Source organism: Sus scrofa, chromosome 16, assembly GCF_054392235.1.
Source record: "Sus scrofa isolate SSC_HxYL_T2T_F1_AM1 chromosome 16, Sscrofa_HxYL_maternal_Yorkshire_Landrace_v2.0, whole genome shotgun sequence".
NCBI classification, from domain to species: Eukaryota; Metazoa; Chordata; class Mammalia; order Artiodactyla; family Suidae; genus Sus; species Sus scrofa.
The window spans coordinates 64,015,783-64,030,337 of NC_139398.1; the positions used below are offsets into that span (position 1 = coordinate 64,015,783).

The following is a 14,555-nucleotide window of genomic DNA, read 5'->3' on the forward strand; positions in this document are numbered from 1 at the left end:
CCATACCGGATCCAAGCTGCATCTGCAGCCTGCACCTCAGCTTACGGCAGTGCCAGATCTTTAACCCACTGATCAAGGCCAGGGATCAAACCCGTATCGCCACAGAGATAATGTTGGGTCCTTAACCCGCGGAGCCGTAATGGTAACTCCCTGAGCATCTTTTAATGTGCTTGTTTGACATTTGAATATCTTCTTTGGAGGAAGTTCCCACTGTGGCCCAGTGGAAATGAACCCGACTAGTATCCATGAGGGTTTGGGTTCCATCCCTGGCCTAGCTCAGTGGGTCAGGGATCCAGCATTGTAGTGAGCTGTGGTGTAGGTCGAAGACGTGGCTCGGATCTGGTGTTGCTATGCTGTGATTTAGGCCGGTGGTTGTAGCTCTGATTAGACCCCTAGCCTGGGAACCTCCATATGCTGCGGTAGCGGCCCTAGAAAAAAGCCCAAAAAAAAGGGGGGGAATCTTCTTTGAAGAAATATCTCTTTGTCTTTGCTTGTTTTTTAATAGGGGTGTTTGGGGTTTTTTGTTGTTGTTGAGTTGTAGGAGTTCTTTATATATTCTGTATATTAAACAGTTATCAGGATACATGATTTGCAATTATTTTCTCCTATTCTGTAGGTTGCGATTTCACTCTTCGAGGGTGTCCTTTGATGCACAAGTTTAATAAAGTCCAGTATATCTACTTTTGTTGCGTGTGCTTACAGGTTCAGTTATATATATATTTAACTAAACCTTCACTGATAGGGAAAGAATAAATCTATAACCAATAATTTACAGATCTTAGAACTTTCATTTGCTTTCTTAAGTATAAATAGAAAGCTGTTTTAAGCTTATTTCCTCTGTCAGATCTTGTAAAAAGGTTGTGAAATGGTTTTTAAAAAGTTGACAAAGGCAATCCATAAACCCACTTCATCTTCTTAATCAAGAGATGATTGTTGTGTTTTCCGGGGAAGCATTTTATAGGCAACAAACATCATGTACCCTCAATATGCCTAGTGTTGTATTGGTTGCTGTTGTTCCAAAAAAAAAATAATCACGATCTTTCTTTTTGGGAATGTTGGAAGCCTTTTTTAGGAAAGCATAATAAAATATGCACTCATGAAGCAACTATAAAATATTATTTAAACAGATAAAAATATCATTGAAATAAAGTGCGCAAGTGCTGAGGGAATAAAGGAAAACGAAGTAGATTTCAGCTGCTTAAAGTTGTGGCCCCTCAACCAGTGGCATTGGCATCGCGTAGGAAGGAGCATGTTAGAAGTGCAGAATCTGTGTTTTCACAAGATTCTCATGTGATGCCTCTGCATGTTAAAGGTTGAGAAGCCTTGGTGTAGGCTTGCTTACAGTGGGAAGAGACCAGAGTAAGGAAGCTCTTAGGGGAAAAAAATGGCAAGAGTTGGTTATTTATGGATGTAGGTATATAGAAGAGAAAAGAAAAAGAATCCCAGGAGTTCCCTTCATGGCTCAGTGGTGAACGAACCTGACTAGTATCCATGAGGATGCAGGTTCAATCCTTGGCCTTGCTCAGTGGGTGAAGGATCTGGCATTGCCATGATGAGCTGTGGTATAGTTCGCAGATGCAACTCAGGATCCCTCGTGGCTGTGGCTGTGGCTGTGGCGTGGGCCGGCAGCTGCAGCTCCGATTTGACCCCTAGCCTGAGAACTTTGGAATGCCACGGCCGTAGCCCTAAAACGGAGGGGGAAAAAAAAAAGAGAGAATCCCGTGTTTGTGAACGTGGGTAACCAAGAATATTGAGGTGGATTGGCAAGTTTTGGGGAATAAGGAAGAGCTGTCTGGGGAAAGCAACCTTTCAGTGAACTACAATTTTTCGGTATGTTAAGGTTTAGTTGACAGAAGAATTTTTAAGTTGAGACATCATTTAGGATGGTGCAGAAGTTTCCAGGTGCAACTCCTGAATGCTCAGGATTATGAACATGGATTTTGGAGTCAGCCAGGGAGGCTGACTGAAGGCATAAGAGTGTATGACTGCTGTCAGTAAGTGAAAAGAAGAGGAAAGTACTCAGAATTGAGTCATGAAAATTTCACAAAAGGTAGAGAAATGAGAAATCACCTCTCAGGGTCTGACCATAGTCAGTGCTTAGTTTACTGAATTTTGTTGAATTGTTGGGAAACAGGAAAATAGATCCACCTGGATCTGAAACTGATAGGTCTGATTGTATTTGAACTTTTCATTTTACTCTGGTGCAGAAATTCATATCCGAGTACAGGATAGACTCCTTGGGCATCCAACCCCAGAGGATACCCCGGCCCTTTTCAGGTTAGTATACTTTAGAAGAAACAAATCCTCTACAAGAGCTCAGTTACTTTCTTCACCAAGAATATCATGCATATCTATTTCTTCTGTATTTTCAGTGTTCCATATATTACTTATATCCATCATCTAACTAGGTTGTTTATTGAATTTTGCTTCTTAAGGCTGTGACCTTAAATGAAACAAAATACAGCATGACCAGGACTAAAGATTAAGTCTCTTCCTTTTATCTCTAGTGTGACAGTAGAAGTAAAAATCTTTCATATTTTGTGTTGGTGAGCTCTGGGGCTTTATGAGGGGTGAATAAAATTTCATACAAATTGGAGAGAGACATACTGTGAAATAGGAGACATGTACTTGATATAAATCAGAGGGTTGCTGATTTTCCTAGGAGGGATGGAGTTGTGGGGAAAGAACCAACAGGAAAACAGCAAGATAATGTAGATTGGAAATACAGTGGTGCTCTGGGTAAGTAGGGCCAGTAAGTATGAGAATTGAAGTTAGGCCAGGGAAGCAACAATTGGAAATTACAGGGATATGGGGAAAGCTGAATCCTCTGAGAAGTAAGCACTCCAGTTTGTGGTGTGTTGTAGCCCCTGCCTCATGAGCTATCTTCCATCAAGTAGTCCCACTCATTTTCAATTTACTACCAAATAAAGGGTTGAAGTTTTTTCCCAGTCAAGATTATCTTGGAACTTATGTTGGAGAGACATTTTTAAAGATTCTCATTATCAGAGTTCCTGTCGTGGCTCAGTGGTTAACAAATCCGACTAAGAACCATGAGGTTTCGGGTTCGGTCCCTGGCCTTGCTCAGTGGGTTAACGATCTGGCGTTGCCGTGAGCTGTGGTGTAGGTGGCAGACTCAGCTCGGATCCCGAGTTGCTGTGGCTCTGGCGTAGGCCAGTGGCTGCAGCTCCGATTAGACCCCTAGCCTGGGAGCCTCCATATGCCGAGGGAGCAGCCCTAGAAAAGGCAAAAAGACAAAAATAAATAAATATTCTGGAGTTCCCGTCGTGGCGCAGTGGTTAACGAATCCGACTAGGAACCATGAGGTTGCGGGTTCGATCCCTGCCCTTGCTCAGTGGGTTAACGATCCGGTGTTGCCCTGAGCTGTGGTGTAGGTCGCAGACGCGGCTTGGATCCCATGTTGCTGTGGCTCTGGCATAGGCTGGTGGCTACAGCTCCGATTCAACCCCTAGCCTGGGAACCTCCATATGCCGCAAGAGCGGCCCAAGAAATGGCAAAAAGACAAAAATAAATTAAAAAAAAAAAAACAAACTTAAAAAATAAAGATTCTCATTATGGATATTAAATGGGCTGTTTTTCTATCGCATTTTATATTTAGGAATCAGTTGCTATGTTATATCATATGGATAGAAGATTTAAGCCATTAGAAATGATAGGAATCTTCATTCCTTTAATTTTTGATAACCCTCGTCTGTAACACTTGTCTTTTCTTATGGATTTTTTTTTTTTTTTTTTTTGGCCATGCCTGTAGCATGTTAAAGTCCTGAGCCAGGGAACTTCCGGGTTCAGGGAACACGAACCAAAGCAGCAGCCTGGGCTGCTGCAGTGACAACACTGGATTCTTAATCCACTGAACTCTTCTTATGGAGAAATTGTAATCAGTGGATTTTATTTTTAAATCAGATTTTCTTGCTGTAAATGCAAAGCTTTGGCAGTGCCTTGCTAATAGTGTTAGACCCAGGTGAGTCCCCTAATGAGGATGATTGAGTGTTAATAACAGTAATAAGGAACTTTTGCCTTTATGTTAGTGAATTATTTATCTTTCTTGTGGTTTTTGACCAAAACGCATTCTTCTAGTTGCAAGAAAGCATTAGGTTGATTTTTGTAAGCAGCATGATCATATTAATTGGGCATGATGGTCAGTTGCTGATCCAGTGAGTCATTTTTCCTTACTGCAGGCCACCTGAATGGTTTATCTCCATTTGGTGGACCCCTGCACCTGGTTCTTCCTGCTGCCCCTCACCATCCCCACCCAGCTTTCTCCTTCTGCTTGTTGGGCAGTACTAGGCTACCAGCAAGCTCCTCATGATTCAGTGGTAGTTCAAGGACCATAGGTTGAGACTTTACTAACGCGTATGTACTTAAAGAAAAGATGCATGTGTGTTGGCCAAGAACAATCAAGCGTGTACTCACCTTACATCAGCTCCTTTGACTTGTAGGCAGCAAGAATCAAGTTCGGTTTTCGATATATTCCATATATTGACATGAGAGGTTAAATATTGCTGAGTGTGTATACCTGGGTGTTGTAGTGCCATATTTTTGCATGTTTGCAATACAACTTCTAGAAGTTTCCATTATAGCTCTATTTTTAGAAAAGAAATTTCTGTTGAAGGTAGACATCTAAGAAAGAGAAGTATTTACATGTAGAAGTAATTTTATGTGAATTTTATTTTAGTGTGAAGTCTTAATGGTGCACATTTTCTCAAGACTTGACTAATGAACTAGTGACTTTTGGGCTTTTCTGATTAAGTTCTTACTACCCTCACAAGAAACCCTTCTTAAAAATTTTTTGCCTTTATTATATAATTGGCTTGTAGGTATAAGCAAGATCAGATTGCTTCTTTGCATTTGTTCAGATAGTTTCATGCTTGTGGGCTATGTGAGGAGTATCAGAGGGGCACAGTAACAAATAGTCCATGTCATTTAAGTTATCAGTCTGCTTCATGATAAACTCACTTTCAACTCAGGGCAAACAGTTTATTTCTCCCGTCGTGGCGCAACGGAAATGAATCCGACTAGGAACCATGAGGTTGTGGGTTTGATCCCTGGCCTGGCTCAGTGGGTTAAGGATCTTGCATTGCCGTGAGCTGTGGTGTAGGTCACACACGTGGCTCATATCTGGTGTTGCTGTGGCTGTGGTGTAGGCCAGCGGCAGTAGCTCCAATTAGACCCCTAGCCTGGGAACCTCTATATGCCGCAGGAGCGGCCCTAAAAAGACAAAAAGAAAAAGAGGATAGTTCTTCCTGAAACTTTTAAAAATAGCTTCTGTTATTTCTGATTGCCAGCACTTGAAGCTAACAGTAAATATTTAAATTAGGCTTGCTCTGTGATACCAAGTAGCTTATAGTCTAATGAAGGAATCATACATTTAAATAATTATGAAAAAAATTATTTGGCCATGCCTGCAACATGCAGAAGTTCCCAGACCAGGGCTCAAACTCGAGGCATAGTAGCGGCAGTGCTGAGTCCTTAACCACTAGGCCACCAGGGCACACCTAATTAGGAAAAGTTTTAAAGTCTGTACAGCAATGAAAAAAATATTATGAAAGTTCAAGGAGTAGTGGGGAACGGTGTCAGAAAGCTTCACTGAAGAGGTGGTATAAGAAGGTGGCCTAGGAGTTCCCATCGTGGTGCAGTGGTTAACGAATCCGACTAGGAACCATGAGGTTGCAGGTTCAATCCCTGCCCTTGCTCAGTGGGTTAACGATCTGGTGTTGCCGTGAGCTGTAGTGTAGGTCGCAGACACAGCTCGGATCCTGCATTGCTGTGGCTCTGGCGTAGCCCGGCAGCTGCAGCTCTGATTAGACCCCTAGCCTGGGAACCTCCATATGCTGCGGGAGCGGCCCAAGAAATGGCAAAAAGACCAAAAAGAAGTTTGCCTTGAATGTACAGTAGGTGAAAAAAAGGCAGAAGGGCATTGTGTGCCGAGGAAATTAGTTGTATAGAAATATGAAAAAACATGGCATTCAAAGGGACTGGTAAGAAGCTTGTGGCAGGGATAGGTGAAATGTGAAGTTATTAAGGTATGTTGTCAAATTTTGGAAGGCATAATTGCCATAATCAATAGGCCAAGTTATGACAGTATTATATGTAATGATAGCTAAGTGGTTTTTGAATATTTTGGGGGGGCCATTAAAATAATTTCTATTTATTGCTATACTCTGAAGTTATTACTATTTTTTTTTTTTTTTTTTTTGTCTTTTTGCCATTTCTTGGGCCGCTCCCGTGGCACATGGAGGTTCTCAGGCTAGGGATCAAATTGGAGCTGTAGCCGCTGGCCTATGCCAGAGCCACAGCAACGCGGGATCCGAGCCTCGTCTGCAACCTACACCACAGCTCACGGCAGCACTGGATCCTTAACCCACTGAGCAAAGCCATGGACCGAACCCGCAACCTCATGGTTCCTAGTCGGATTTGTTAACCACTGCGCCATGACGGGAAATCCAGTACTCTGAGGTTATTTTATACAACATTCTGATGTACTAGTTTGTTATATAGTCTTTAAAAGATTAATTCCTTTTTAGTTTTAATAGGGTTATTATATATTAAGCATAAAAGATGCGGTTAACTTTTTTATGTACACATATTTGTGTTAAGTCGCAGTTCAGTCATTGTCTCTTGGGTTCCAGTTTTCTGCCGTATATAAAGAGTTTGGGTTAAGATTCTGCACACCTGTCTGAATTTTAACCTCTTGAGAAAAGGCTCGTGTTAGCCGTGATACTTTTGGCACAGTTTCTCTTGAAGAACAAAAAAAATTGTTGAAAAATAGATTAGATCATCTTCATCAATGTTCTATCTAAATTTTTTTTTTTTTCTTTTAGGGCCACAGGTGCAGCATATGGAAGTTCCCAGGCTAGGGGGTCAAATCAGAGCTGCAGCTGCCAGCCTGCACCACAGCCACAGTTACTCAGGATCCGAGCCGCCTCAGTGACCTACACCACAGCTCATGGCAATGCCAGAGCCTTAACCCACTGAGTGAGGCCAGGGATTGAACCTGCATCCTCATGGATACTAGTTGGGTTTGTTTCTGCTGAGCCACAATGGGAACTCCATATCTAATTCTTTTAAAAATATTTTTAAGGACAATTTTCAAACATGTTGAAAAGTTGAAAGACTAGTACAAACACTTGAATACCCATCACTTAGATTAAACAAATATGTGTGTTTGTGTACATTTGCTTAACTGGAAGTGAGTACAGACCTCATGACACATTAACATGCATTTTTTTTTTTTTTTTTTTTTTTTTTTTGCCTTTTCTAGGGCTGCTTCCCACGGCATATGGAGGTGCCCCGGCTAGGGGTCCAGTCAGAGCTGTAGCCACCAGCCTATGCCAGAGCCACAGCAACGCGGGATCTGAGCCGCGTCTGCAACCTATGCCACAGCTCACGGCAAGGCCAGGGATGGAACCCGCAACCTCGTGGTTCCTAGTCGGATTCTTTAACCACTGGGCCAAGACAGGAACTCCAATAAGCATCTTTTAAAAATAAAGCTGTTCTCCCATCCTTAACAACAATACCGTTATCACTTCTAAGAAGATTAACTCTTATTCCCTAAAATCTAATCCATAATCAGAATCTCCCAATTGTCCCCAAAATATCTTTTACAGCTATTCTTTTCAAAATAGGATCTACTCTGCATTTAGACATTGCTTTTGTCTCTTGAATCTTTTTAAATCTGGAATGCCTCCCCCTCTTTACTTCCCTATGACATTGACTTTTTGAAGAGTCTTACATAATGTACCACCATCTGGATTTGTCTGATTGTTTTCCAGTGGTGTCATTTAGTGTATTCTTATAGCCTCTATTTGCTTTGGATTGGAAATGAGGTACATCTAATTCTAACAGAGTACATATGAGTCTTATTTCCTAGGCCTACAGTAGATCCAAAGTCTAAACTTTTCCTAGTTTTTTTCTGCTAACTTCCGGCACTGGGATAATTTTTCATTACTGAATAAGTATGAGCCTTCTTTTCTTTTTTTTTTTTTCTGCCCAGAAATAAACCTGCCAACCTCTGAACGTCGTAGTACTTTTCTTTAGTGCTTATTCTTCTCTCATTCCCCCCCCATCACCCAACTTTATTGGGGAATAATTGTATGTATTTAAAGTATACAGTGCCACCATTTGATATATACATTGTAGAACTATCACCCAGGTGAAAGTAATTGACACTTCTTAGTTGTAAGAATGCGTAAGATCCATTCTCAGCAGCTTTCACGCATACAGTACTGTGTTTTAATAGTCACCTACTGAACATTAGATCTTCATAACGTATGCCTCTTAAATCTGAAAGTTTGTACCCTTTGATCCACACCCACTCCTCCATTTTTACAAAACCTTTCTCTCATGGTTCTTTTTTATATTATTTATCTTCTCAGATAAGCTGCATTGGACCCAGGACAGAGACTTCAGTTCTCTCACAATCTTTTAGGCTCATTTAACAATTGTGTGAAACACGTCTATGCTTTATAATGGGACAAAGTAATAGTTTCCTTTGGCATGTGGAACTTCTGGGCTGGGATTGAACCCGAGCCACAGTTGTGACAAGGCCAAGCCCTTAACCACCAGGGAACTCCAGTATTTTCCTAATAGAAGCCTTATTTAATTCTAGAACTAAAACTTTGTTAAATAGGACCATATAATGTAAAGAAAAGATCTGGGAGTTAGAATTCTTGAGTTCTGGTTCTACCTCTGTTCCCTGTTATGACCTTAAATTAAGTTACTTGACTTCCTGTTTTGTTTTCATCTATAAAATGAGCATGTAGGATGAAAAAAGTAGATTCCAACTTTTTAAAGGTATACCTTACATTGAATACGAACATATGTCTTAGCATTTATTTTTATTTTATAGAGTCACTAAAAAAAGAAATGATTTAGAGCCTCAAGAAATTCTGTAGATTTTCTAAAAGTTTGAATTACTAAGACTATCATCTATACTCAGAACTTAAACACTAACATTATGTCATGCACTGCTGCAGTTTATATTTTCACTCCGCATTGTTCAATTAATTTTTAATGAGAGTATATACTGAGTTAGGTGCACTGAGATTGCTTGGCATTTAATGAAACCCAGACATTCATGTGCTGTATTAGTGTGTTCACTTGTGCTGTTTTACACGAGTGGACATGGATGTGCTTGCATTAATAAAAGGTACATGTAGGAAGTTTCCTTGTGGTGCAGTGATCCGGCATTGCTGCAGCTGTGGCACAGGTTCTGTCCCTAGCCTGGGAACTGCCACATGCCATTAGTGCAGCCAAAAACCAAAGATGAAAACAAAAAAAAGGTAGATGCGGAGGTGTGGTTTTCCCAATCAGTGACACAGTTACATAAAGTTCCTTGAGTTTAGTATATGTGTAGAGATGGCAAGAGAAGCATTATTCCAGTGAACCCATGATCAGTTTGACCCAGCAGCATGAGCTAACATGTTTCATGGTGGTCTTTATGTTTGAAATTTATCATTTAATGTGTGGTACTTTTTATTATGTTTCTTAAAAAGAGCAAAAGTATATTTTTCAAAATTGTTTATGTTTGTGAAGCTCTGAAGCAGGTGTTTGTTTTGTTCTCTTGAGTTCTTTGCAACCATGTGACTAGGTCTTAGAAGAGTCTTATGCGTAATTTCCGTTTTTATCCCAGAGTTCCTGTTGTGGCACAGCAGAAACGTATCCGACTAGTATCCGTGAGGATGCGGGTGTGATTCCTGGCCTCACTCAGTGGGTTAAGGATCCAGCGTTGCTGTGAGCTGTGCTGTAGGTCTCAGACGCAGCTCGGATCAGGTGTTGCTGTGGCTGTGGCATAGGCCAGCAGCTACTGCTCCAACTTGACCCCTAGCCTGGGAACTTCTATATGCCCTGGGTGTGGCCCTCTTTTAAAAAAAAAAAAAAAAATAGTTTGGTCTCTCTCCATGTTTTATTTTTTCAATTGCTTTAGTGAATTGTTTACTTATTTATTTCCTGCCTTCCTCTATAATATTGTAAGCTCTGTGAGGTCAGGAGCCTTTTCTCGTTTCTTCTTTACTGGGTCCCTAGTAGATACGAGTTTAGTTCCTGGCACATATGCATTAGATAGTTGCTGATTGAATAAGTGAAGTAATCAGTGAATAGTTGTGAATACTTTATTACTTAGAGAATGAAAAGTTAACTACTTGGCTTTAGTAATTTCATTTTTTTTTTTTTTTTTTTTGGTGGGGGGGTGAAATTTATCTATTTATCTATCTTCTTTTTGGGCTGCCTCATGGCATATGGAGTTCCCAGGCCAGGGATCAGATCTGAGCTGTAGTTACACCTAAGCTCCAGCTGAGGCATTGCTGGATCCTTAATCCACTGTGCTGGGGCCAGGGATTGAACCTGCATCCCGGCACTCCCAAGGTGCCACAGATTCTTTTGTGCCACAGTGGGAACTCCTGGGTGGAATTACTTTATAGTAATGTGAACTACTGTACTGTCATATATTGTACAACTATTTCCTTAGTTTTACAGTGGTCTGTTATCTTTAGAGACTTTTCTCATGATAATTAACTCTGGGATAGATTCTTATTTGCTTATTTGATGAAGGAGGCAGTGATCTAATGTGCTTGTTAAAGTCTCCCCACTTATTTTGTATTTATTTGTGTATTCTGTCATCCTTAGCAAACCTAATGGTGATTTAGATTACTTTGCATATGAGAAGAGGGTTAATTATACTTCAAGCCCACCCAGCCAAATGGAATTATGTTAGGCTGTTCTTAAGCTGATCCTGTGCTTATATTGAATGTAGCAGAAATCAGAGGTTTCATGTGCAGCCTATAAAGCATTATATTAAACAGGGTATAATCAAGACACCATTTAAGAATTGTCTGAATTTAGGTGTTTTAGGTATTTTTGAGCAGACATTTTGGGGGATATCGGAAGACGGCTAAGTCTGAGGACAACTTGTAGGATGAAACTGCTCCTTGAAGTTTACTGAAGACTCATGTCACTCTGAGGGCCAAGACTGTTATTTTCTAAACCATATTATTTCATACAAAAACTATAGGAGTTCCCATTGTGGCACAGTAGAAACGAATCCAACTAGGAACCATGAGGTTGCGGGTTCGATCCCTGGCCTGGCTCAGTGGGCTAAGGATCCCGCATTGCTGTGAGCTGTGGTATAGGTGGCTCATATCTGGTGTTGCTGTGGCTGTGGACCAGTGGCAGCAGCTCCAACCTGGGAATCTCTATATGCCACGGGTACGGCCCTAAAAAGACCAAAAAAAAAAAAAAGGCATGCAGAAACTATAAAGAGTATTGTGTTTTGGGTGGAAATTTATGCAGATTTAATGCAAATATAACCACAACATATATGTTTAATTTTATAACAGATACCTGATGAAATACTAGCAATGCAAATATATTTCATACTTTGTCCTATTTGTACTTATTAAAATCTCCCTTTGTATGTTATTTGCACAAAAAATATACATTGCGTACACCTGTGTGACTTTTTTTTTTAATTGGGGTATAGTTGACTTAAAACTGTGACATTCTTAAACTTATATGTAAGTATCAGTGGGGTCTGGCACAGTGGCACATAGCTAATAGGTTCATAATAATATTTGTTGAATGAGTAAATCTTTTTTTTTTTTGTCTTTTTTGTCTTTTTTTGTCTTTTGTTGTTGTTGTTGTTGCTATTTCTTGGGCCGCTCCCGCGGCATATGGAGGTTCCCAGGCTAGGGGTTGAATCGGAGCTGTAGCCACCGGCCTACGCCAGAGCCACAGCAATGCAGGATCCGAGCCGCGTCTGCAACCTACACCACAGCTCACGGCAATGCTGGATCGTTAACCCACTGAGCAAGGGCAGGGATCGAACCCGCAACCTCATGGTTCCTAGTCGGATTCGTTAACCACTGCGCCACGACGGGAACTCCTGAATGAGTAAATCTTAATAAAGTCATTAAGTAATGGCTTTTCAGTTTAAGGTTTGTAGATATATAAGTAACAAATATGTGAGAAGAACCATGATTGCAATACATTCTTTGTTGTAATTTTGGTTTCTAAAAAATCTTCATGTACATTTTCTTGATTCTTACAGAGACTCTTTGAATTTAAGGAAAGTCGATGTTAATATTGCCATTTTATAAGGGAGGAAACTGAGGCACAGAGAAGTTTTGATCTGATTAAGGAATAAAAAGAGTAGCCCAAACTTTAGGGACGGTTTTCTGTTTTCCAATTCAGTATTCTCTCCACAGATGGTGAGGGTTTTGGTTGACTTTTCTTTCTTTACAGCAGAAGTGTGTGTGAGAGTGTTTTCCTTCATGGCAGTAAACACAGTTGAGTTGAAGTTAATGAAATGTGATTCTTAAGGACCCTTATGCTCATGCTCCAAAATGAAGATGGTGGCCGTAAAAATGAGGTGGGTAAATTGTCTTTGGTATTAGTCAACACGCTATATTGCATCTCACAAGATAGGAATTTTCAGCTAAGATCTAAATTATCCAACTGGATAAAATAAAAATGTGATAACCTTGTTTATCTTTTGTGCCCCTATACTGTTATCTTGACTTGAATTTAGTAGTTGAACTCTGTGGGGAAACAAATTTCCTTGAGGGCCTTAAAATTTAAGAAAAGAAGGCTTTGGAGTTTCTGTAGTGGCTCAGCAGTTAACTAGCATCCATGAGTTCATGGGTTCGATCCCTGGCCTTGCTCAGTGGGTTAAGGATCTGGCCTTGCCATGAGCTGTGATGTAGGTCACAGATGCGGCTCGGTTCTTTCTGAGTTGTTGTGGCTGTGACCTAGGCCCGCAGCTACAGCTCTCATTCAACCCCTAGCCTGGGAACATCTGTATGCCACAGGTGCGGCCCTAAAAAGAGAGAAAAGAAAAGAAGGCTTTGTCTAATTTGAAGAAAACTTCAGAAAGTTTTTCTAGGCCTGTGCTCCACCCTCAGTGGAGAATTAGAATATCTGCCTCAAGTCGAAATTGGTGTGTCCTGAGGACTGAGTTGAAGGAGGTTACATGAAAGTTCACTTTGATTGGTGTATCCAGCAGTTTAAGGATGGGGCTTGGAACTCAGAAGTGAATTCGTATCAGTACTTATAATATCTGCATGTGGACACTTGGAACCACCAACTGGTTTTATAGCTGAGGAACTGAAACCATCCATCACTTGGAGTGTCTCACTCAGAAGTGGGGAGAAGAGAACCTATAGTAGGCCCATAATATGGTTTCATTATTAGAGGGGTTTTTTTTTTGGCGGGGGAGTCACCAATACATTTTTGCCTTGGGCTTCATTTATCCTGGAAATGTAATTTTAACTGATGGTTTAAGCTTTGGGGCCTTTGGTCATTGTTGTGTTGCCAAAAATTAACGCACAGGGTCCGCTGAACAAACCCTTCTGTGAATTTGGTTTTTGTGGCTCTTGGTTTGTGTTGATTGCATCCTGTTATGTATACTTCTCTCTCTCTTATGACTCAGAGTAGTTTATATGCCCTTTAAATTCTCATAATTTTGAAGTGAAAAGTTGAGATGTGCCAGTACATACGACAAGTAGGACATAATGAAAAGGAGCTTGAGGAAACAAACGATACCTGATATTTCTGGAATGGACATTAAATAAGGCACTTAAGCTGTAACAAAAGCTCTGAGAATGGGGAAAATTGCTCATTTGTAATAAAATATAATAAATACTCTTGTAAGCAAGAAGGGGGCTGTCTTTTTGCATTGGATACATCATGGGGTAGAAAATAGGTTCTTTTTGCTTTGGATCCATCATGGGATAGAAAACTGGTGCTTGTGTTTTTGTTTTCTATGTACCAGCACCAAATGTACTGATGAGAAATTGAAGCATAACTGCATAGCGCAAGCAAATGACTGAAAAAAATGTTCTATCACCGGTAATCCTTCACCATTTTGAGAAGGGAATAATAAATAGGAACAGAATTTATATTTCAGTGGTACAGGTTTTTCACTTTGGGACAGGAATGAATACTGAAGTCTTACGTATATGGAAGTTTCACCGTTTATCAGAGAAGGAAGAAAAAGAAGTTTTCAGATGAAACATTGAGGGAAATTAAAAAATAAGACGTAGAGAAAAATCAGAAACAGACTCACTGACATGGAGAATAAACGTGTGGCTGCCAAAGGGGAGAGGGGAGGGAGTAGGAATTTTTGGTTAGTAGATGCAAACTTACTTTCAGAATAGATAAGCAGGAGTTTCCCTCGTGGCTCAATGGTTAATGAACCTGACTAGTATCCATGAGGACGCAGGTTCAACCCCTGGCCTCGCTTAGTAGGTTAAAGATCTGGTGTTGCTGTGACCTGTGGTGTAGGTTGCAGACATTCCATGTTGCTGTGGCTGTGGTATAGGCCGGCAGCTACAGCTCCATTTGGACCCCTAGCCTGGGAACCTCCACGTGCCTTGGGTGTGGCACTAAAAAGACAAAAAAAGAAAAGAATAGATAAGCAGTAAGTTCCTCCTGTACAGTACAGGGAACTATGTCCAGTCTCTTGTGCTAGACCATGATGGAAGTTAACAAAGGGAATTTAGTGAGTTCCTATTGTGGTTCAGGGGATTAAGAACCTGACTAGT

At 40.7% G+C, this 14,555-nt stretch overlaps 1 protein-coding gene across 1 annotated transcript in view; it reads left to right on the top strand.

Moving 5' to 3' along the window:
- UBTD2 (ubiquitin domain containing 2) overlaps window positions 1-14,555 on the top strand; it is a 75,188-nt gene that overhangs the window by 5,964 nt on the left and 54,669 nt on the right. The window lies entirely within an intron of this gene.